Source organism: Asparagus officinalis, chromosome 6, assembly GCF_001876935.1.
Source record: "Asparagus officinalis chromosome 6, Aspof.V1, whole genome shotgun sequence".
Taxonomy (NCBI): Eukaryota; Viridiplantae; Streptophyta; class Magnoliopsida; order Asparagales; family Asparagaceae; genus Asparagus; species Asparagus officinalis.
This window is the reverse complement of record NC_033799.1, coordinates 16722473-16746128: the sequence shown is the minus strand read 5'-3', so window position 1 is coordinate 16746128 and position 23656 is coordinate 16722473. Positions and strand designations below refer to the sequence as shown.

Below are 23656 nucleotides of genomic sequence, written 5' to 3'. Positions count from 1 at the left end.
TTAATTGCCTCTATGCTCAAGTATTTTTGCCCAGCTTTCTTGCAATTTTATGAGAGAATATGTTGAGGAGGATGGAGTTGATCCCAACTATATAAGTGCAGGGGTGGGGTAAATTGTTTCCGTTGGCAAAATCTTGCTGTTTTGAGTTGTGGTTTTTTGACCGTTGCACAATTTTTACCGTTGCTGGTTTCAGTTGGTTTTTTGGGGAGGCAAGCTCACCGCTTGAACTTGCTGAGCTGGTTTCCTATATTTGAGGCTGTGCAATACGAACAGGGGAAATGCAAGAAATGTGACAAAGGACAATACATTTCTTTATTGCAAAGAGTTGAAACGAACACAATAAATGTGAAATTGATTTCAATCTCTTGATTTCCATGTTGAAACGAACATAATACTTCAAATCTGAGAAAACACATTGAAATGATGGGAATTTGTACAGGCCTTAACATGAAATCGATTTACTGCTAGTTCTAGGCCAAATTCCATTTTAGGTCAAATCTGTTATTTCTAATCGATTTCATGTTAGTTCTAATTGATTTCTTGTTAGTTCAGATGAATTTCAAGCTAGTTCTAACACAAACAGTCGTTAGTGATTTTTTCTTAATTGTGTTATGTTATTTGTTGATGTTTCTATTGATTTAGTTAATGATTATTTGTTTTGTTTATGTTATTTATTTGCAGCGCTTGCCAATGACAATATAGATTGTGGCCCGCCTCCTCAACGGCCATCGTTATCGACGGCCACATGTGTTTCAGATAGGATCCCAATTGACAATCCTTCCGGAGATAATGTTTTGATGGTTGACCCCATCTACCAGGTAGAACAAATAATATCTCAGCTATAAGTAACATAGGCAAAAGAACCCACATTTGCAGTAGAACTTGCGTTAGCTGGAGGTAGAACTAACAAGAGAACATATAGAACTAACACGGGAGCCGCTATAACTAACATAGGCATTGGAACCAACATTTATACTAGATCTAACGCTAGCTAGAGGTAGAACTAACACGAGAATAGCTAGAACTAATACGGGAGCTGATAGAACTAACAATTACACAGCTAGAACTAACAATTACACAGTAGAACTAACACCATAGGGTTAGGTGGTTTTCGTTGATCCAGTGTGCGAGCCGGTGGGGTTATCTGGATGAGGAGCATTGGCGGTGGGGAGAGCCCTCGGCAAATTGGATCCCCCGACCCCTTGGTTCTGGAGGAACAGCAACCATTGGTCTCTCTCAACAGTCATGTGCCTGCCGTCCCAACTAACCTCCTGTAACTCTGGGTCAGTATTAAAAGGCTGCGCACGCGGGGCCTCTAAGCTTATGCGAGTGGGTCCCTCAGTCCTCTCCAAATCCCCCCTGCCGAGTACCTCCGTGACGACGTGGCCTTCCCTTAGGATCCCGTCAACTGGGGAGATGTAACGAAAACGAACATGCTTTGGGACATCAGATAAATCCCTAATCTTCAGAAGCACTTTCAATTCTTTGAAGTTATCATGTGTTATGTCACCACAAGAGCTCATGATGCATTCACCGATACCATCGAGCAGAGATTGCAGAAAGTCAAAATCCCAGAGATGGTATGGGAGGTGGAATAGGCGGATCCATACTGGAAAAGGTTGGGGAAGCGTTGAAAGCCTGAGATCCTCCTTCCATCGGTGGAATCTGCTCGTAAAGGTGCCCCCATCTACCAGGCCGAGCTCTGTGGCTTGGGTAAGAAGGGCGACGAATGGAAACTGCACCATGAAGCTCTTTCCTGGCGCTTCTTTGATTTGATAGGGCCATGAACTACGATTGAAGCGAAAAGCCAGCATCTCTCTGAGCTCCTGGACGGATGGATGGCCTGACCTAAGATTGAAGATTGCGAACGCGGAGAGATGTAGGATGGTGCTGGCGGTGTTGGCAGGGACGGTAAGCGTGATGACAATCTCGAGAGGTATGCCCGGACCCATGGCAGTGTGTACAGGTGCCATCCATAGCCATCTGTGATGGTTTATGACAGAGATTGAAGATGCTGGACTTAGGTATTCGTTTGGGGATGAGGGATTTAGAGAGGCGCCTGTGCTGGTGGAAAAGGACAAAGCTCGAATACCGAGGGAAATACTATTTTAACACCCTTTCCTAAACTGGAAAGACGTGGATATATAATGTGAACTGTTGGGGTGATAGACATGTCTTGGAAAGCAGCGAACATATAAATGATGTAACATCTAGAACTAACACTTACTCAAATAGAGCACTAGCGAAATTAGAACTGACTGTAAGTAAACTAGAACTAACATTGAATTAATTAGAACTAACGTAGCATCTATAACCAGCATGGGCGATAGAAATAGCGCGGGCTGCGGTTAGAACTAACACTTTAAATCTAGGACTGCCTGCATATAAATGCCTACTAACATTGAAACAATTAGAAGTAACGTTGTAAGTATTTCCATGTTGAAATAAGTTAGTTCTAAGTCGTGCTGGCGTTAGTTCCGTCACAAGTGTCAGTTCTGGCTGCCATGTTATCCCTAGCTCACTCCTAGTCAGTTCTAGCTCACTTCTTGTTAGTTCTAGGCGTCCTCCTGTTAGTTCTAGCCCTTCTCGGGTTAGTTCTACTTCGTGCTGGCGTTAGTTCGACCCCAAGTGTTTGTTGTGGTGTCCATGTTAGCCCTGTATCACTTATTGTTAGTTCTAGCTGTCATCCTGTTAGTTCTAGTTCATCTAACGCTCTACTAGAGCTAACAAGAAAAGAGCTAACCCGAACACAATTTCAATTAGATGAACCAAGTACTCTTTTAAAACCGACACGAAGTTAGAGCTAACAATACATCTGAAAATATGCATTTTTAATTAAATAATATTACATTATTGTATTTGTATAAACATGTCATTCATCACTATACGCTGAGCCGTCTTTATGTCGCTGCTCATAACCAGCTATCAATAAATGAGCAGCAAGTCTTGCACGCATAGCTTCAGGGATATCGCCAGGTGGATTAACCAACAATGGTGAGCGACCTCCAATTATTGCTCTAATATAGAGGTAGATGAACACACCATAGTCATAGCTGCAACATAAAATGATAAATTAGACATTTTCGTTATATCGAATACTAACACAATTTAGGGCCATGAACTAACCGTCCTCTTTGTTGCTCGCATTTGATGGCTCGGTATTTAAATACTCTGCGAACTTTTGCCTTAACAAAATCAACTTGCTGTTCATCAAAATAGTTTATGATTTTATTAACAGGCTCCATCCAAGCTTCGTGGCCAGCTGAACTGTAGTGGTTGACGATCTTTTCTTTTAGGTCAACTAGAACAAGATGCCAGTGATCGTCCCTGACCAAGGGGATCAACAGTTGCTCTATACGGACAGCGGTATATTTTTCAATATATGTCAAAAATAGCTCGTAATGTTCCGCCCCGACGCCATAGAGTGAGTGCTGCAAACAAAGTAATGTATGGGTTGAACTTAAAAGGGAGAATTCAGGATTACGCATGATGGATGATGGAACAAACATGATATAAACCAGAACTAACACGGTGCCAAATAGGATTAACATGACTAATGGTAGAACTAACATGACACATGGTAGAACTAACATTGAGCGAACTAGAACAAACTTGACTCATGATAGAACTAACATGTTAATTGAGAACTGACATGTACTTACAAGAAAGAACACTGAGACGACTCCAAATTTTTTGTCATATGCCTCTTGCTGAAGCGTGTCCAACAATGACTCTTCCATCTGTAACATCAATGAAACATTAAAATACAATACGCGAAAGACATTATCAATTATTAAGCATGTATAAACTAACCTTGTCATCAAGCCGGCCACCACGAAGCAAATACAACAGCTCTTCTCTGTTTATATGGCTGTTGTCTGTTCTTATGACAGCATATCTCCTGAAAAGCATAACAAAACGGCATTTAGGACTAACAATGGGACGAACTAGCATATAAATGGTCAATTGAAACTTACATGTGAATCTTTTGGGAGCAAAATTTGGTTAGACAATTATTTTCAGCCGTATCGAGTCTGGCTGATACGGCAGATGATATCCTAAAATTATGTACAAATGCACCAGAACTATTTATTATGCGGATGTCCAAAGAATCAGGGTTTGAAACCTCTTTATTTAGCTCGCCCAATAAAACTTTCTCCTCCGCTGACATTGGCTTCAACCTCAACGCATCCCAAGTGGGATATTGGTTGCCGGGGTAAAAATGGGAAACTTTCTTCTCTGTATGTACATATTCAGGACTTGATATGAGATCTATCATTTCTTTTTGCTTTTTCTTTCCTTTTCCCTCTGTGTAAGGGGTCCTCTTCCATTTAGATCTCTTGCTTACCCTTTTCCGAGGATTACTACCTGCCGTGGGCTTATTCCTTGGTGGAGCTGCTTCATCTGTCTCCGATTGCACACTCCTTGACAGATCTTCTATAATATTGTCCACCTGGTGTAAAGTATCTACATCCTCCTCAGCATTGCTATCTACATCCCCCCTTCTCCACCAACATGCTCCTCTCCCACATCAACAGGCTCCTCCCCTTTATGTACAACCTCCTCAGCCCTAATCTCTACATTCTCCCCTTCTCTACCAACATGCTCGTCTTCAGGGGCTACAATCTCCTCTTTTTTATGTACAATCCCCTCTTCGTTATCAACATGCTCCTTTACCCTATCTGCATTCTCCACTTCCCTATCTACATTTTCCTCCATATTATCTACATCCTCCTCAGCATTGCTATCTACATCCCCCCCTTCTCCACCAACATGCTCCTCTCCCATATCAACAGGCTCCTCCCCTTTATGTACAATCTCCTCAGCCCTACTCTCTACATTCTCCCCTTCTCTACCAACATGCTCGTCTTCAGGGGCTACAATCTCCTCCTTTTTATGTACAATCCCCTCTTCGTTATCAACATGCTCCTTTACCCTATCTGCATTCTCCACTTCCCTATCTACATTTTCATCCACCTTATCTACATCCTCCTCAATCTTATTATCTACAATAATATCTTCTCTATCTACACTCTCCTCATCTTTATTCTCGGGGGCTTCATCCACAACTTTGCCTTCCATTGTGGTGACCCCCAAATCAACATCGCACCCATGTACAACAAAATCATCAATAGGCTCCTCAGCAACCTCTTCAACATTCTTATGTACATCTTCTTGCATGGTGGCGACTTCCTTATGTGCTCTGCTTGATTTGCCATGCTGTTCCTCCTTAGTTACCCGTGGCTTCAACTTCCTCCTATCTACAATTTTCTGTTTGATATTTGCCTTTAGCACCACCGGGTCTATAACCTCATCATGGCTTCCAAGCTTTTGAACTATTGTGTTTAGCCTGTTGATCTCAATCATAAATTCTTTACAATATGTACTCTTGCTCTGCTTTGTGGCAGATAGTATTCGTTTGAGACATTTAGCAGAATTTCTCTAAAAAGTAAGCTGCTGCTCAATGGGTAGATTCTCCACCTCTTCATCATCAATGGCATCGTCAATATGCTTTGCAATGATCTGAGAATGTTTAGAGATTATATTATAAAATAGGATTATAACTAACATGGATGTTGTTTACATTTAACGTGAAATAAGTTAGACTTAACATTGTACTTACATAGCCTATTGATAAGTTCTTCCTCGTTTCCTCCTCATTCGCCTTCCTCTTTGCCTTAGGCTTATGATGCACTCCTTCGCCCCTCGGTACCGCGGGAAGTGCACGTATATTTGAAGGAGCAGGCCCTACTTCCACAATAGGCCTATGGACAAAAGCTATTGAAGCTGCCTTAGCCTTTGATGTTATTGTCCTCACCCTCAGAGATGAGACTTTCACATCCGCTGAAGCCCAATATGTCATTGGAGGTTTGGAGTAGTCGACGTAGGCATATTTCTTTATGCCAGTCATCTCGTAGTACCAAAGCTGTAATAAATACATTAAGCACTCAAATTAGAACTAGCAAGGCATAAATTAGAACTAAAATGATTAGCGAAGTAAATAAAACATGGGTGCAGCTAGAACTAACATGCTAAAAGTTAGAACTCACATGGCATAAATTGGAACTAACATGATCTCTGTTAGTTCTAACTTATGTCCACAGATAGAACCAACATGACCCAAATTAGAACTAACATGAAATAAGTTAGAACTAACATGGAAAAAACTAGAACTAACATGACCATACATTAGAACTCACATGACATAAATCAGAACAAAAATACTTGCTGAGTGAGTAAAACATGGAACTTACACACAATAGTGTCATGCAACCTGGGACATGTGTCATCCCTGACTTCTTCTTGCCCTTCAAAGCAACCCCAATGCCCCTGATAATTTCTGAATAAATTAATTGGGCCCATGCAACTCCATTGACCCTCTCAATGCTATCCAGGTACCTGAGTATAGGTCTAGGGATACCCTCCCCGCATCTGGGGCACCATATCAAAGAGCATTGGTACAGAATTTGCAGCAGAACAAAGTCTTGGATATCCTGCTGTTCTGTAGATTCCACAAGCTTCTCCAGTTGCCCTTCGAGGTATCTGCGATGGGTGATTGTTGCTTTTTTTAACTTCTTCCCCTCTTCAGTCTTGAAAAGAGGAGCGAAGTATTGCACCCAGATTCTGTTTTTTGAGTCCCGATTGATACTTGGGACTTCTCCATTAACTGGGAAATATGTATGGTTGTGGACCCATTGTATATCAAATTTAACTCTTTTCACCCCACTAGTCTTTGAATCAGGGATAGAAAATTTGCCATTGGCTTCATCATAATAGCTCAGTAGCAGTTCCAGTAAGGGACGATCAGGCGCAGGAGGCCCAAATAAAATATAGTGCTTAAATATAGAGCCATGGTACGCATCCCTGTGTCACTGGCGCATCTTCGGGGCAATCCGCTTCATGAATTCCCAATACGCCCCGAAATTAGCATTTAGCCTTATTGATTCAACTGATTCAGTATAAGCAAGCTTTTTCCTGTAAAGAAATAGAATTTTCAAGTTAAATTAGAACTAACGCCCACTGAAATTAGACCTAACACTAACGTCATCTAATAGAACTAACGCGGGCTGTTATAAAACTAACATGAACTCAATCTATAACTAACATTGACTCAAACTAGAACCAACATGGGCTGTGCTTGAACCTATCACTGTTTAGGATGAACTAAAATTAGGGCAAATTACGTCAGGTCACAAAATATTATATAACCTAGCACATACTGCTTTTTTGGGGATGGTTCGCTGGTACATCCAACCTCTGTCGTTTTTCTTTCCCGGTCTCGCGCTTTGACTGCCTCCCTTTGCATGACCAAGAGGGTTTGAGTGGCTTCCTTCGCGCTGCCAATCCCAGATGAACCATCTTTTCCCTTTGAATCGGCGCAATGAGCGACTTCGGAATCGTTAACGGATTTTACTTCCACGGACGACATTTTTCCGGCGATATCCTTACCACTGTTGAAATCCGACGAGAAAATTGGAAGTTGAAGAGTTTTGGCTCCTAAGCGGTGGAAGAGAGAGAGAGAGAGAGTGAGAAAGGGTACTTGAGTAGGGAGGGGGCGCAGTAACCCATGTTAGTCCTTTCAGATGGGCAAGTTCGTAACTTTCCGGGCACTTTTTATAAAATCCTATACGTTGGGGCCTCGTCGCAAATACTGTGTGTATTTAGAGCTTATCCACGTGGGGGAGAATAAAAGGGGCTCGTTACATGATGTCTCCGCTGCACACTCCTCGACACTATTTTACGTTTGTTTTTAAAATCCGATACTTTGGAAAAACGATGCTTCCTTTCCCCCCACTTGAAAGAAAATCAAATGTTCTTAACCCCTTAGAACTAACGCCCATCTCGTAGTAGAACTAACACGAGATGGACTAGAACTAACAGGAAGAGCGCTAGAACTAACAAGAAATGAGCTAGGGATAACATGGCAGCCAGAACTGACACTTGTGACGGAACTAACGCCAGCACGAAGTAGAACTAACTTTAGATGAACTAGAACTAACAGGATGACAGCTAGAACTATCAATAAGTGATATAGGGCTAACATGGCCACCACAACAAACACTTGGGCTCGAACTAACGCCAGCACGAAGTAGAACTAACCCGAGAAGGGCTAGAACTAACAGGAGGACGGCTAGAACTAACAAGAAGTGAGCTAGAACTGACTAGGAGTGAGCTAGGGATAACATGGCAACCAGAACAAACACTTGTGACGGAAGTAACGCCAGCACGAATTAGAACTAACTTTAGATGAACTAGAACTAACAGGATGACAGCTAGAACTATCAATAAGTGATATAGGGCTAACATGGCCACCACAACAAACACATGGGCTCGAACTAACGCCAGCACGAAGTAGAACAAACGCGAGAAGGGCTAAAACTAACATTGAATTAACGAGGGCTAACATACTCACTATAACCAACAACTAACATTAACTCAAATAGAACTAACATCAAAGTTTGTACTCCTACATATATAAAAGCTAACACCATGAAAATATGACGTGAAAAGTGATGTTAGGACCTGTCTTGGAAAGACGCGAATAGGTGGGATGTGTGACTATTCAGGGTGAATCGATAATACCAGGATATTCATAATAAGAGGATCCGGGTTCGAAGGGATATGTCTTTCTTGGGAACACGCGAAGTTAGAGCTAGCAAGAAATGAGGTAGAACTAACGCGATCTAAACAAAAGCTAACACTTACTGTATTATAACTAAGGGTGGCTCGGCCTTGGCCGAGCCACCTCAGGGTGGCTCGGCTTGGGCCGAGCCACCCTGGGGTGGTTCGGTTTCGGCCGAGTCCCCGGGTGTTTGTCCGTTTCGTCCTTTGTTTCCGGTTCTGGTTCTCTTGTGTGGTTGATTGACTTGGCAACGACTCTTTGACTTGATTCCAGATTTGGCAGTGAGTCGGGTTCCTGATATGGCAGTAAACCAACTTCTGAATTTGAGTCCGGAATTGATGTTGATTTGATCGTGATTCATCCGAGTTCGCTCTTGTTTAGATGACTCGGTGATTCACCTAAACATTGGTTTGATTCCGCGTGCGAGTGGATGCATTCCAATGCTTGGGTGCGATTTGTCGCCTCGTTAACCTTCTCATTGGCTTCAGCGTTGGCGAGCTAACGGTCTTGTTTGGATACGTCGCCCGGTGGTCCGTTTGTTAAATCGGCGTCGAGCTGTGCTAAGGGACCTATAGGCAATTTTATACGCCTACAGCCATGTCTGCCATGGGTGTGGTCTGTGCCATACCAGGGTATGGCAGACTCGTTTTAGAATCCTAATCTGTTTGGGATTGTGTTTTATTATAAATAGAAACACGTCCCTTTAGGATTTAAGAGAGAAAAAAGAGCACGAAAAAGAGGGTTTTGAGGGCTCTTTGAGATTAGAAATCTTAGAGAGAGAGAGGCCAATTGCAAGCATTGTAATCTTCTTCAAGTAATCAAAAAATTATGTGGTGTGGCTCCCGAGGACGTAGGCACGTTGCCGAGCCTTGTTAAATCTGGTGTGTTCTTTCTTATTTACTTTCCTACAAGTTTTTATCTTTGATTTGTGGTGAATTTCTTTCTTGCTCAACTCTCAAACACAAGATCCGGAAGGGTACGGATTTGATTTGATTATTTCGAATCCCTAACAACTGGTATCAGAGCTTTGTTCAGCAATTTGTGTGAAAGAGAGCCATGACAGAGGAAATCAAATCTAAGATTGAGAAGTTTGATGGTTCAGACTTCACCTACTGGAAGTCACAGATGGAGGACTATATGTACCAGAATGACTTGTATCGTCCGTTGATAGGCAAAGAAAAGGGACAGAAGAAAGAGGAGTCAGATGGTGACTGGGAGATACTGGATAGGAAGACTCTAGGGCAAATCCTGTTGTCGCTCGCCAAATCAGTAGCCCACAATATTTTGAAGGAGAAGACAACGGTGGGGCTTATGGAAGCGCTCGCGAAGATGTACTAGCAACCGTCGATAGCAAACAAGATGCATCTCGTCAAAACTCTCTTCAACCTCAAGATGGCAGAAGGACGATCCTTCACGATGCACCTCAGTGAGTTCAACACGATTGTTGATCAGCTTATCTCCATAGACATCATGTTCGATGACGAAGTGTAGGCCCTTCTACTACTATCGTAGTTGCCGGATTGTTGGGTAGGTTGTGTGATGGCAATCAGCAATTCGGCGGGGAAGGAGAAGTTAAAGCTGAGTGAGGTTGTTAGCATGATTCTATTTGAGAAGGTTAGAAGGAAATCGTCTGAATCAGAAGGTTCAGGTTCATCTCTAAGTTTCAAATAGAGAGGCAGAAGCCAGAAGAAAGGAAGCCAGAATAGGAATCGGTCGAAATCAGTAAAGAAGAGGTCGAACTCGAAGGTTAGGCCTATCAAAGGAAAGTGTTGGAATTGTGGCCAAGAGGGCCATATGTCTTCAGTCTGCAAAAGTCCAAAGAAGGATGCGGGTGAGCAGGAGGCTCATATCGTGCAGGATGCCTTGATCCTTGCTATAGACAGTGATTCGGATTCTTGGGTCATCGATTCAGGAGCCTCTTTTCACGCCACTGCTAACATGAAGCTATTTCAGAATTATGTAGCAGAGGACTTTGGAAAAGTGTATTTGGAGAATAACGAGCCTTGTAATATTGTTGGAAAGGGTGAAGTGTAGATTCAGATGAAGGGCTCTAAGTGGACCTTGAAGAACGTAAGACACGTGCCGAAGCTGAAGAGGAATCTTGTTTCGGTGGGACAGCTTGGAGCAGAAGGCTATGTTTCGACATTCACAGGGAATTCATGGAGAATCTCTAACGGTACGATGATAGTTGCTCGAGGTAACAAACTAGGGACTCTCTACCTCACCTTATATGTGAGTGACACCCTCGTAATTGTAGCTGACAAAGAGAGTATAGATCTGTGGCACAACAGGCTAGGGCACATGAGCGAGAAGGGGATGGAGATTTTGCATTCACAAGAAAAGCTAACCGGGATCGACGCCGTGGAAGTTGGGGTTTGTGAAGACTACATCTTTAGGAAGCAGAAGAGGGTTAGTTTTCAGAAGGATGGAAGACCACCTAAGACTCAAAAGCTAAAGTTGATTCATACAGATGTATGGGGTCCAGCCAGTGTGTCTTCTTTTGGCGGTTCGAGATATTATATCACCTTCATCGACGATCACTTGAGGAAGGTGTGGATCTACTTCGTGAAGCACAAGTCAGAGGTGTTTGGAATCTTCAAGAAGTGGAAGGCCATGGTGGAGAACGAGACAGATCTAAAGGTGAAATGTCTGAGATCAGACAATGGTGGAGAATATGAGCTGGAGGAGTTCAAAAGGTTCTGTGCTATGAATGATATTCACTTAGAGAGGACTACTCCAGTGACGCCGTAGCAGAACGACATTGCGTAGAGGATGAATAGGACATTGACAAAGCGTGCCAGGAGTATGCGATTACATGCAGGTCTGCCTAAGACATTTTGGGTGGATGCGGTGCATACGGCAGCGTACCTTATTAATCACGGGCCATCAGTTCTATTGGATTTTGGGATTCTAGAGGAGGTTTGGAGTGGAAAAAAGATAAATCTCTCACACTTACGGGTATTTGGTTGCGTGGCTTATGTTCATATTAGTGACCACGTCAGGGACAAGCTAGAAGCTAAGTCACAGAAGTATACATTTATTGGATACGGTATTGATGAGCTTAAGTATCATCTTTGGGATGAGAAGAACAGGAAGATCATCAGAAGTAGGGACGTGATATTCAATAAGGAGGTGATGTACAAGAACATGGAAAATGTCAAGAATAGCCAAAGCAGTGGGAGCAGCACTACGGATACAGGTGGATCCGAGTACATGGATTTAGAGGAACTTTCAGATAGGGGTGATGATGTTTGTTCTGATCAGAGAATGGAGAAGGCTCCAGATGCAGAAGAAACTACCCAGGGCGTGGAGCTTAGGAGGTCATCCAGGGTACCCAAACCAAATCCTAGATATCTTTCATCTCTTGACTACCTATTATTGACAGATAGCGGTGAGCCAGAGTGCTATAAAGAGGCAATTCAAGTGAGTGAATCTCAGCAGTGGGAGCATGCTATACATAAGGAGATGGATTCTCTACTCACTAATGAGACATGGGAGTTAGCCCAGCTACCTGCACAGAAAAAAGCCTTACATAACAAATGGGTCTATCGGGTCAAGCAGAAGAGTGATGGAAACAAGAGATTTAAGGCCAGACTAGTAGTGAAGGGGTTTCAACAGCGGGAAGGAGTGAACTACACAGAGATATTTTTTTCTGTTGTGAAACTCACAACCATCAGAGTGGTGTTGAGTTTGGTAGCTGCAGAAGACCTCTTCCTTGAGCAGTTAGATGTGAAGACTGCCATTCTTCATGGTGATTTAGATGAAGAAATCTACATGAGGTAACATGTTGGCTTCATTAAAGAAAGAAAGGAAGAGATGGTGTGCAAGCTCAAGAAGAGCTTATATGGTTTGAAACAGGCTCCGAGACAGTGGTATAAGAAGTTTGATAACTTCATGTAGAACAATGGCTACAGAAGATGCAATTCGGATCATTGCTGTTATTTCAAAAGGTTCGAGTCCAGCTTTATTATTTTGTTATTATATGTTGATGACATGTTAGTAGCAGGACCATGTTTAGAGGAGATAAATAGTTTGAAGAAGAAGCTAGCAAAGGAGTTTGCAATGAAGGATCTGGGTGCAACGAAGCAGATTCTAGGGATGCGAATCAGTAGGGATGAAGCTGAAGGGACATTGAGATTGAGCCAAGCTAAATACATTAAGAAGGTACTTCAGAGGTTCAACATGCATAATGCTAAAGTTGTTAGCACACCCCTTGGAAGTCAGTTCAAGCTATCTGAGGAGCAATCGCCTAAGACAGATACAGATAGAGAGCATATGAGCAGGGTGCCATATTCTTCGGCCATTGGGAGTCTCATGTACGCGATGGTTTGCACGAGACCGGACATCGCCCATGCAGTGGGAGTTATGAGCAGATTTGTAAGCAATCCAGGGAAGCAGCATTAGGAGGCCGTGAAATGGATAATGCGGTACTTGAGAGGGACAACGAACAATCCATTATGTTTCCGGAGGAAGGAGTTGGTGCTGCAGGGATACGTGGATGCGGACTTCGCCGGTGATCAAGTTACGAGGCGAAGCACCACGGGGTATGTTTATACCTTAGCGTCGACAGCAGTGAGCTGGGTCTCACGTCTACAGAAGATTGTGACTTTGTCTACAACTGAGGCTGAGTATGTCGCGGTGACTGAAGCAAGCAAGGAGATGATCTGGTTGAACGGGTGCTTAGAAGAGTTGGATCTAAAGCAAGGGAGAGGAGTTCTTTATTGTGATAGCCAGAGCGTTATACATCTTGCCAAGAATCCAGTATATCATGCCAAAACGAAGCACATCGACGTTAAATACCATTTTATACGCTCGCTAGTTGAAGACGGAAAGTTGCATTTGATAAAGATTTTAGGGAGTCAAAATCCGGCGGACATGTTGACGAAGTCAGTCACCATTGAGAAACTGGAGTTGTGCGTAACTTTAGTTGGCTTTCACGAGTAGAAGACAAAGACAGAGCCAAACTACAAGGATCGGCGAGATCGCCGGGATGTTGATGATTGAAGAATGAATTTTTTAAGTAGGAGAAGATGCTTGCAAAGAAGGTGGAGTTCAGGAGAGCTCATTGATGGTGGTTTGATCTCCAAGTGGGAGATTGTTGGTCTTGAGAGTGGAGATCCAAACCTAGAATCAAAATCAACAATCGCATAAAAATTCAAGACAGGCCATGGGTGTGGTCTGCGCCACACTAAGGTGTGGCAGAATCTACCATGTCTACCATGAGTGTGGTCTACGCCACATCAGGGTGTGGCAGAGTCTGCCCTGTCTGTCATGATGTGGTCTGCGCCACACCAGGGTGTGGCAGACTCGTTTTAGAATCCTAATCTGTTTGGGATTGTGTTTTATTATAAATAGAAACATGTCCCTTTAGGGTTTAAGAGAGAAAAAAGAGCACGAAAAAAAAGGGTTTTGAGGGCTCTTTGAGATTAGAAATCTTAGAGAGAAAGAGAGGCCAATTGCAAGCATTGTAATATTCTTCAAGTAATCAAAGAATTGTGTGGTGTGGCTCCCAAGGACGTAGGCATGTTGCCGAACCTCGTTAAATCTGGTGTGTTCTTTCTTGTTTACTTTCCTACAAGTTTTTATCTTTGATTTGTGGTGAATTTCTTTCTTGCTCAACTCTCAAATACAAGATCCGGAAAGATACAGATTTGATTTGATTATTTCGAATCCCCAACATGTAGGGCCTCAAAACTAATGATAGGATGAGAAACGAGTGTATTCACAGATGGATATAGTACCCACCAAGCATAAAATGAGAGGGGGGAGGAAAAGACAATGAGTAGATTTAATGGAACTTGGTGGGAACTGATGAGAGAGATGTGATGGTATTTAACTTGACGGAGAAAACGGCGACTAGAACTTATGAAACTGGGTAAAATTTTGGAAAAAAGACTTTTGTTGTATTGAATTGTTCACCTAGTTTCTTACAAAAGAGTAACAGATACGTGAATTCTAGTTTTTTCGGACGATCAACGACTTGGTTTGAGTTGGTTTCATCCATTGTTTTTCTCGTGTCTTGAAACAAATTTGTCCGTAGTACAACTCAGGCACACAGGAGTCCATGTTGTGCCTCGAGAACCCAAACCAATCGCCGAGAAAAAGATAAACCACAACAAGACAAATACTCGATCTCCTTATGCTTTATCTTAATTAATCCATGAAATTAATATTAATGATATATAGTAGGCAAACACATGGATTAATTAAGGGCATATTGGTCACGTTAGACAATGACCTAAAACAACAAATCCAATCAGAGGGTCCACCTAATTAACTTCCTATAAATTGAATCCTCCGACATCAAAATCCAATTAGCGCTGATCGATCACTTCTCTAGACCACCTCTTCTCTTCTCTAACAAAAAACAGCATATATACATAGAGAGCTATAATACTTGATCAGCTAGCAAACAACTACGTACAATTAACATTTAACTATGGGAAGATCGCCGTGCTGCAACGAGATCGGAGTGAAGAAAGGTCCGTGGACGCCGGAGGAGGATAAGGTTCTAGTGGACTACATCTAACGGAACGGCCATGGTAGCTGGAGGAACCTCCTCAAGAACGCGGGCCTCAATCGCTGTGGGAAGAGTTATAGGCTGAGATGGACGAAACATCTCAGGCCGGATATTAAGAGAGGCAAGTTCACCGAGGAAGAAGAACTGTTAGGATATGTGAAGACTAACTATCAGACCTGCCCTATACTTCAGAACGAAGAGGAACAAAGAGGAACAGGATCGACAATGACGAAGTTCAAGCAAAAAGACGAAGAACGCAATTTGACTGTATCACGGTCATGGTGCGGTGGTCGACCGCCGACGTGCACAGACAGGCACAGTGGTGAGGAGCTGCTTCGCGATCGATCACGCATGGCGCGGCGGTCGAAGCTCAAGATCCCGAGAGCAGCCCATGTTACAGTTAGCGTCACGGTCGCCGCCGCATGGCGCGTCGTCGACCGCAAAAGTCCAGAGACTCTCGTCTGCAGCAGGCTTCATCGCGATCGACCGTGAGTGGCATGACGGTCGACCGCCAAAAGTCCAGAGACTTTTCTAGATTTCGAGCAGTGGCGCGGTCGACCGCGCGTGGCGCGGCGATTGACCGCGAGTGGCGTGACGATCGACCGCGAGTCGGGTTTTGGCCCAGTTACGGTTTTTGACCTGTTTCCTTTTCTGCTTGTAAAACCCTTATGTCTATAAAAGGGTTGATTAGGGCATGATGTAAAGAGACGAAAAATAGTGAAATTTTTTCTGCGGCGGTCGTGGACGTAGTTTCTCACATTGAGAAGCTAACCATGTAAATCTTGTGTGTTTGTGATTGATTGAATTCTCTCTTCTCTCCTAAATCTCTATTTCCAAATCGCATCAGAGGGGTTATGCACCCCCAACAAGTGGTATCAGAGCGACCAGTTTCGGCGCAAGCGATTTCAGGTCAGAAACATGGGATCTGAGAAGGAAACATCCAAGATTGAGAAGTTTGATGGAACAAACTTCGGGTTCTGGAAGATACAGATAGAAGATTACCTCTATCAGAAGGATTTATACCTACCATTGAGAGAGAAGCCGACGGATATGAAGGATGCGGAGTGGAAGCTATTGGATCGAAAGGCCCTTGGAGCGATCAGGTTGACCTTGTCAAAATCAGTAGCGTTGAACATCAAGAATCAGAATACGATGGTGGATGTCATGGTGGCGTTGTCCAGTATGTATGAGCAGCCCTCTACGGCGAATAAGGTACATCTTATTAAAAAGCTATTTAATTTGAGGATGTCCGAGAGCCAAAAATTTAAGGAACACTAGAACGAGTTTAACGAGATCACGGATCAACTAAACTCGGTCAATATTCAATTTGATGATGAAATTCAAGCCCTCTTGATACTTGGTCAATTACCCGATAGTTGGAAGGGTACCGTTATTGCAATTAGCGGATCATGTGGCAAATCAAAACTGAAGTTTTCAGAGGTGGTGGACATGATTATGACTGAGGAGATTAGAAGACAAGAGGAAGGGATTTCTAATTTAGGGTCGGCGTTGAATTTTGAGAGCAGAGAAAGAAACAGAAACAGAAATAGAGGGAATAGCCGAGGAAGACCTAACTCGAGGAACGGAAGGTCAAAGTCCAGAAATCGCAAGAACAAGAAGGAGATCGATTGCTGGAATTGTGGCAAGTTTAGTCACTATGAGAATCAGTGCCGAGAACCCAAGAAGGACAAGAAGAACAAGACCGAAGCGAACGTGGCCTCAGGAGAATCAGATGATGCCCTAATCTGTTCGTTGAAGAGCAAGACTGAATCGTGGGTGCTGGATTCAGGAGCTTTGTTTCATGCTACCACAAATAGAGATTTATTTGAGAACTATATTTCAGGAAACCTAGGAAAAGTCTATCTTGGTGATGATCAGCCCTGTGATATTGTTGGCAAAGGAGTCGTGCAGATCAAACTCAATGGGTCTATATGGAAGATCAGCCCTGTGATATTGTTGGCAAAGGAGTCGTGCAGATCAAACTCAATGGGTCTATATGGAAGCTGAGCGATGTGAGACATGTTCCTAGCTTGAGGAAAACTCTGATTTCCATAGGACAATTGGCCAAAGAAGGATATGTAACAACCTTCGCATGTGATACGTGGAAGGTTACTAAGGGATCCATGGTTGTTGCCCATGGTACAAAGACAGGGTCCCTCTACATGACGATAGATGCACGTGGTACCATTGCAGTGGATGAAAGTAAGGAAGCCAAATTTGTGGCACCAGAGGCTAGGTCACATGAGTAGCAAAGGCCTAAAAGTTATGCAGTCGAATGGGAAGTTACCAGGTTTGAGATCGGCTGATATTGACTTATGTGAAAGCTGCATTCTTAGGAAACAAAAGAGAATAAGTTTCAAAAGGGTTGGCAGAACTCCTAAAGAAGGGAAGCATGAACTAGTTCACAAAGATGTGTGGGGTCCAGCATTAGTGCAATCCACCGGCGGAAGGTTATATTTTATGACCTTCATAGATGATCACTCAAGGAAGACTTGAGTCTATTTCATGAAACACAAATCAGAAGTGTTTGAAGTATTCAAGAGGTGGAAGGCTATGGTAGAGAACGAAACCGGTTTGAAGATTAAGAAGCTTCGTTCCGACAATGGCGGCGAGTATAAAGACTCAGAGTTCAAGAGGTTCTGTTATGACAGTGGCATCAGATTGGAGAGGACAGTGCCAGGTACACCCCAACAGAATGGTATAGCAGAATGAATGAGCAGAACGTTAACTGAGAGAGCCAGAAGTATGCGATTACAAGTAGGTTTTCCAAAGCAATTCTAGGCAAAAGCAGTCAACACAGCTATCTACTTAATCAACCGGGGACCATCAGTGCCTTTGGAGCACAAAATACCTGAAGAAGTATGGAGTGGAAACAACCGGGGACCATCAGTGCCTTTGGAGCACAAAATACCTGAAGAAGTATGGAGTGGAAAGCAGGTAAACCTTTCTCACCTGAGAGTATTTGGATGTGTTTCATATGTTCATTAGAGTGATCATGCAAGAAACAAACTTGATCCTAAATCATTGAAATGTTTCTTTATTGGTTATGGCGGTGATGAGTTTGGCTACAAGTTCTGGGATGAGCAGAACAAGAAAATCATCAGAAGCAGGGATGTGGTCTTTAATGAAATAGTCCTCTACAAAGACCGTGATGCCGTTCAACCCACTAATTCGGTGCAGAGTGGGCTCACGTACTTCAAGTCAGATGATGCCTCAGAAGGAGGCAATCCCGAAGCTAGTTCTGATGAAGAAGAAGAGTTGATGGATGAGACTACCTCAGATGGGACAAATAAAGATGGAGAGCCTGTTTCGCCCTTTAGAGAGTTAAGGCGGTTAGCAAGAGTCCCCAAGCCTAATCCGAAGTATCCATCACTACAGCCCAGAGCTCATCTTAACTACCTATTACTGAGTGACGGTGAAGAGCCAGAAAGTTATGATGAGGCACTTCGAGTGGATGATGCGAGCAAGTGGGAGCTTGCTATGAAAGATGAAATAAAATCCTTAAACACCAACAAGACATGGGAACTTTCGAAGCTACCAGTGGGGAAGAAGGCTTTGAGCAACAAATGGGTGTACAGAATCAAGGAGGAACATGATGGTTCCAAGAGATACAAGGCTAGATTGGTGGTTAAAGGATTTTAGCAGAGAGAAGGAGTTGACTACAAATAAATCTTCTCTCCTGTAGTCAAACTGACTACCATCAGAACAGTCCTGAGTATTATTACAGTTGAAGATCTACATCTCGAGCAGGTACATGTACAGACAGCTTTCCTCCATGGTGACCTAGAGGAAGAGATATATATGCAGCAACCAGAGGGGTTTACTCAGAAGGGAAAGGAGAAGATGGTATGCAGATTGAAGAAAAGCTTGTACGGCCTGAAACAAGCTCCAAGGCAATGGTACAAAAAGTTAGATGGATTCATGCACATGAACGGTTGCTCCAGGTGCAATGCTGATCATTGTTGCTTCGTCAAGGAGTTTGACAACAGTTACATCATCCTGCTCTTATATATCGACGACATGCTAGTAGCCGGTTCAGATATGAGAGAGATCAAGAAGCTGAAGTAGCAGCTGTCGAGTGAGTTCGACATGAAGGATCTAGGTGTAACGAAGCAGATGTTGGGGAAGAAGGTCAGTAGAGACAAGCTCTTGGACACACTGTGGCTATCTCAGGCTGAGTACATTAGGCGGGTGCTCGAGAGATTCGGGATGAGTGGTGCTAAGGCGGTTAGCACATCGTTAGCTAGTCATTTCAAATTGACTAAGGAGCAGTGCCCCGAGACTGATGAAGAGAAAGACTACATGGCTAAGATTCCATATACTTCAGCCATTGGAAGCCTTATGTACGCCATGGTATGCACGAGACCTGATATTACCCATGCAGTGGGAGCTGTGAGCAGATTCATGTCAGATCCAAGAGAGCAGCACTGGGAAGCAGTAAAGTGGATTCTGAGGTACCTACGAGGTATAATAGAAGATTATTTATGCTTCAAGAGAGGCAAGTTAGTTCTGCAGGGTTCTGTTGATACAGACTATGCTAGTGAGATAGACCAGAGAAGGAGCACTACAGGATACGTATTCACTTTGGGCTCTACAGCTATTAGTTGGGTTTCTCAGTTGTGAAAGATCGTTGCTTTATAAACAACAGAAGCTGAATATGTTGCTGTGACAGAGGCAAGCAAGGAGATGATATGGTTGCAGGGTTTCTTGGAGGAGCTAGGACAGAAGAGTGAGAAGAGTGTCTTACATTGTGATAGCCAGAGCGCAATTCATTTGGCGAAGAATTCCGCTTTTCATGCAAGGACCAAACACATACAGGTCCGCTACCACTTCATAAGATCAGCATTGGACGAGGACATGTTGGAACTTGTGAAGATTCAAGGAAGCAAGAACCCGGCCTATATGCTTACCAAGGTTGTCACTACAGAGAAACTGAAGTTGTGTTCAACTTCAGTTGGCCTCATGACTTGATGATATGGAGGCCGTCGCCGCAGAGAGAGCTGACAGAGATTGATAATTAGTCTCCAAGTGGGAGATTATTAGGATGTGTGAAGCCTAACTATCAGACATGCCCTATACTTCAGAACGAAGAGGAACAAAGAGGAACAGAAGGAACAAGATCGATGACGACGAAGTTCAAGCAAAAAGACGAAGAACGCGATTTGACTGTATCACGGTCGACCGCGCATGGCGCGGCGGTCGACGACACATACACAGACAAGCTATGCTGAATGAGGAGCAGGCTTCGGTCGCGTCGCCCGCATGTTCGGCAGTTTGAACCGCTCAAATCCCGGAGCAACCATGTCATCAACGTCCACGGCGCCGCACCGCGATCGACCTCATAATTCAGAGACTCTCATCTGTCAGCAGGCTTCGCCGTCACTTCACACACCAGACCGGGCGGGGGCGCGACGATCGATCGCAAATCCAGAGACTTTTCTGATTTTCATACACGGCAGCATCGACCGCGACCTGGACATCTGACGATCACCAGCGGCCGCGTACCGATCAGATCGCGATCGGGTTTGGCCCGTACGTTTTGACCTGTCTCATCTTTTTGTTTGTATAAACCCTTATGTCTATAAGGGATTGATTAGCATAGGTAAAAATAAAATAGTGAATTTATTTCTGTGCAGCAGTGACGTAGTTTCTCACATTGAGAAGCGAACCACTTGAATCTTGTGTGTTTGTGATTGATTGAATTCTCTCTTCTCTCCTAAATCTCTATTTCCAAATCGCATCAGGGCGGTTGTGCATCCCCAACAAGAACGACTCATCATACATCTCCATTCTGTCCTCAGAAACAAGTAAGTAGTCTTTTTGTTCTGAGATCCAGGCCCTGGCCGCACAGATTCTATCTATTTCTATGCTTGCTATGCTAAGAAATTAAAACAGTTTCAGACTATGATACTTACAGATGATCATAGTTAGCTATTTGGCTTTTCTATCTTCTTTGCAATTAAATGTCAACAATTAATGATGTTGTAATATTTAGGTCTGTGCGTACGTAGCATCGGTTTTTAAAAAATAAAAATAAAAATAGTTCTTATATATAAAACGGAAACAGCAGAATATAGAAGATATTTATATGGGACAAATTCATCGATTTTCGTGGATTATTATGTAATTTGTACTGATAGTAGACGCTCTCCAATCATTTTATGACAGGTGGTTGTCAATAGCAACCCGCCTGCCAGGACGAACAGATAACGAGATCAAGAACTACTGGAACACGCACCTCAAGAAGAAGTTCTATGCATGGATATTGACCCGGTTACCCACCGCCGCCGGACCGACCTTGACATCCTCTCCAGCCTCCCTGCCCTCCTCGCGGCCGCAAACATCGGAAACTTAACCGTCCCGTCAGCATGGGACAATGCGCTCCGCATTCAGGCTGACGCAGCGAACCTCGCTAATGTTCAGATGCTTCAGAGCCTGATGCAACTCGTGTCATCAAACTATTCTCCTCTTTTCGACGCGACGTGCCTTTTGGGCTCCAATGGTAACCAGTTTGGAGATGTCGTACAACTCAACCGCCAGCTCGAGGCCGTGCTCAACGGATCGTTGAGTCTCGCTCAGGCGCCTGTAAATAACTTGCATCTGGGGGATTCAGTGACTTTGAACAATTTACAGGAGCAAGAAAATGTCATAAAGAATGAAGATATCAATTCATATGCAAACGTTTCAATGCCTTCTTTGGTTTCGGCGTCGCCTGAAAATGTTGCCTCCGATCAAGCGCAAGAGCCGTCACAGTCTAACTCGTCGAGCTCGATGCATCTTGAGGCATGGGAGGGTTTAAACCCTGATGATGATTTTGGATTGAAAGACATTTTGGAGTAAGTTGGTCAAGAACTCATCTTTTTATTGATTGCTGAAGATAAAAAAGAATAATTATAATATGGGTTTTGATTGTTTGTGCAGGCAGATGTCAAGGTCAAACAACAATATGTTGTAGATCAAGAGGAGGGGTTTTGTGCATAGGTGTTAAAATTTCACAGTTTCAAGAATATTGATGAATTTGTTGCAGTTTATAAAGTTGTGGCCTAGCAGCTGAAAATGATCAGAGAACATTTGTTGTGTATTAAAACAGATACACTGTACTTGATGTAGTAGATTTAAATTGAGATGTTAATTATTTCATGTACTTTATTTGTATATATTGTTATTGTTTCTTTGGGTAATTGCTTGTTTATTAGCTAAAATGGGAAAATTTTAAGAAAAAGTGGAAGAGTGGTGGATGAAATACGTGACAAAAGCAGCATACATATAGTTTGAAAATTAATTAGAAGTAGGAGATGGCTTGAGGCAACACATGTAGAAGATGATAAGGACAATGTTAATAATTTGGAGATTTTATTTTCCATTAGTTAAAACTTAGCTAGAGTACAAGAGGGTTGCTTGGAAAAATAAGCAACATTAATCATTGAAAAATCTAAGAAAAGGGTCTTTTAAGTGCAAACATCAGAGAATGAGAAAACATGAGCACGAAGAGGTCATCTTTCTTAAGTGGCTCATATTTGTTTTGTTTCTTCTTTGAATAAAAAGTCTAATTATTAGTTACTGATTAGGTAAGAACTATAACTTTGGCTTCAAGCCATTGACTGCAATCAAGCAGCTGCCATCTTAATTTTCCTCTCTCATCAAGTTACTGTTTATTTAATCTCTTGCAGAGAATTCAATACTGATTTTGACGGCCATTGTCATATCTTCATTCTTTAGTCATTAATTAGACAAACCATGCAAAGAATCAAATATATATGTCCCTGACTTAAGTGACCATTGACATATGTTATATAAGTCAAGGTTAATTAAGAAAAGAAAATAAAAAGTGATGCCTAACAACTTGAGTAGAAGAAACAAGAATAGATAAGAATTAAGCAAAACATTAAAAAAAATCAGCATTATCTTTTAAAAGAAGAATTGCAGCCATCAGTATAAAAGGCCAGAGTGAATCTATTAGAAGTTTTGTTACAGGAAGATCAAACCATTCCTTTTAAAGAGGTTTTAGCATTTCATGTATTGTAGAAACAAGAAATTCTTTAATGAGGAATTTGTATTGAAATTAACAAGAAACCTAGAGAAAGTTTATGTTCATCAGTTAAGTTCCTTCTCTATTCACCAGAGAAAGAAGATGCATGCATAATCTAGAGAGCAAGGGAGAGACTATAAGAGGGAGAATTAGAAAACAAAACAGACTAGTATAGATTTATGAATCAAAATATCACACTCCTTCGAATCAGTTCCCATCGTAACGAGATGTTGTCATAGCAAAAGGAAGATGAATGTACAATCAGACACCCTTGTGGCTCTTAATGGTGTTGAAAATGCATTTTATGGCATTGAACAATATAGTAATATTTCACACATAATTGATAAGAGAAAGATAATTAATAAGAGAATGGTGCTTCAAAATTATTCACTTTAAAATTGCAGTAGAGGTTTGGATTTTTGGAACATCAACCATAAATTTCACTAGAAATCAAGAGGCCTAATTAAGGTCCTTCTCACTAATC

At 42.6% G+C, this 23656-nt stretch overlaps 1 pseudogene; it reads left to right on the top strand.

Annotated features, from left to right (window-relative positions):
- LOC109845809 lies at positions 15063-21983 on the top strand (annotated as a pseudogene).